We start from the raw sequence: 2500 nt of genomic DNA, 5'->3' as shown, positions 1-2500 counted from the left end.
AGTAAGTATAAAGAAATAATAATGATGGGGGATTTTAATACAGTTTTTAGTAAACAAGATATGGCTGAGGGAATGGTTTTTAAAACTGATACGGGAAGGAAAGAATTAAAAGCATTAATGGAGGAAAATAATATGATAGATGTGTGGAGAGAAAGGAATGAACAGAAAAAAGAATTTTCAAGGAGACAAATAGTGGGAAGTTTTGTATGCCAAACTAGAATTGATTTTGTTTTATGTAGTAGAAATGTGGAGAATTTTATTGAAAAGATTAAGTATGAGGAAACAAGTTTTAGTGATCACAAGTTTTTATTTTTTATTGTAGACTGGAGTAAAATGCAAAGGGGGCCGGGAGTATGGATTTTAAATACGCAGATTTTAAAGAATGAAGATTATGTTGCAAAAGTTAAAGAAATTATAGAAAAAGAAAGGGAAAATGGAATGTATGAAGAGGATAAGAGAATATGGTGGGAGAATGTAAAGTTTTTAATCAAAAAATTCTCGATCAGATATTGTCGCTTAATACAGAAATGTAAAAGATACAAGGAGAAAGAAATAAAAGAAAGTTTGGAAATTGAATTGAATAAAGAAAGTAAAGACATACAAAAGATAAAGGAAATAGAGGGAAAACTGAAAGAAATGGAAGAAAAAGAATATGAGGGAGCAAGGCTAAGAAGCAAAGCAAAATATGTGGTGGAGGGAGAAAAATGTACAAAGTTCTTTTTTGATCTGGAAAAAAAGAAAGGGAAAGCTGAAACGATAAAAGAAATAAGAGGCAAAAATGGGGAAATTGTAGAAGGGAATGAGAGAATTTTAGAAGAAATAAAGTATTTTTATGAGGATCTATTTAGTGCAAGAGGTGTGGAAGAGGAGGAAAAAAAGAAATTGTTGAATCAGATAGAAGCAAAAGTAAGCGAAGAAGACAAAAAAGAATGTGACCAAGAAATCAGAGAAGAAGAGATTGAAAGAGCAATAAATCAACTGAATAAAAAGAAAAGTCCAGGTATAGATGGTTTGGGAACTGAATTTTATATATGTTTTAAAGAAGTTTTAGTAAAGATTTTAAAGGAGGTTTTTATAGACAGTTTTGAGAAAGAAGAAATTAATGAAAGAACAAGGGTGGGTTTAATGAAACTGATATATAAAAAGAAAGGAGAAAAGGTAGATTTAAAAAACTATAGACCGATCACGATGTTGAACACGGATTTTAAGATTTTAGCGAAGGTTTTAGCAAACAGGTTAAAGGAAGTAATGCCAAGTATAATTAAAACAAATCAAGCGTATGGAGTAAAAGGAAGAGATATAGCTGATATAACTATGAGTATAAGAGACAAAATTTGGTATATGAAAGAAAAAAATGAAGAAGGATATGTAATTAGTTTAGATTTCGAGAAAGCGTTTGATAGGGTTGAGCACGGGTATTTATTTGAGGTTTTAAGGAGTTTTGGTTTTGGTGAAAATTTTATTAAATGGATTGAGATTTTATATAAGGGTGCACTAACAAGGATTAAATGTAATGGGTTTTTAACAGACTGTTTTAAAATCACACGTTCAATTAGGCAGGGTTGTCCGCTTTCTGCATTATTATATTCACTTGTGTCAGAACCTTTAGGATTGACAATTAGACAAAAAGAAGGAATAATGGGGATTGAAATTGAAGAAAATAAGGCTGAGGGGAAAGTTTTTCAATACGCTGATGATACAACGATAATTGTAAAGGGAAAAGGGAGTGTTAAAGAAGTAATGAATGTTGTAAAAGAGTATTGTAGGGGATCTGGAAGTAGAGTAAATGAAGATAAAACAGTATATATGAGATTTGGTAAAGCTATGGTTTTAACGGATTGTTTTAATTTCAAGGAAGTGGAAGAAATTAGGATTTTGGGTGTTTTAATGGGGAAGAATGAAAGGAAAGTAAGAGATGAAATGTGGGAGCAACTAGTTACGGATATAGAGAGGAGGTTAAATTTTTGGAAATTAAGAACTTTAAATTTGAAGGGGAAGGTTTTAATATTGAATGTTTTAATGGTTTCTAAACTTTGGTATGTTTTATATGTATCTGAAATGCCGTTATGGACAGAAAAGAGGTTGAAGAAATGTTTTCTTGACTTTTTATGGGAGGGAAAGCCAGCAAGGATTGCACATAACACAATTTTAGGGGCGGTGGAAAAGGGAGGTTTAGGACTAATGGATGTAGAACAACGGAAAAATGCAATGAGAGTGAAAATTGTCAAGAAATACCTAAATGAAGAACACAAAACTGAGTGGAAGAAAACAATGAAATATTTTTTAAATAAATGTGGTGGTTTTAACATGGGGGATGGAATTTTATGGATGAAAACAAAAAATTGGATGACTGAAGGATTACCTGCGTTTTATAGAGAAATTTTTAGTGCTTGGGGAAAATTTTTAACGAAAATTGAATATGATCCGCGTGGGAGAGAAAACATTTTAAATCAACCTCTGTTCTTAAATAGCAATATTTTAAAACAAGGGAAAGAGATAT

This window comes from Chanodichthys erythropterus, unplaced genomic scaffold (genome assembly GCF_024489055.1).
Source record: "Chanodichthys erythropterus isolate Z2021 unplaced genomic scaffold, ASM2448905v1 ctg002040_np12, whole genome shotgun sequence".
Lineage (NCBI taxonomy): Eukaryota > Metazoa > Chordata > Actinopteri > Cypriniformes > Xenocyprididae > Chanodichthys > Chanodichthys erythropterus.
This window is presented reverse-complemented; position numbering follows the sequence as displayed.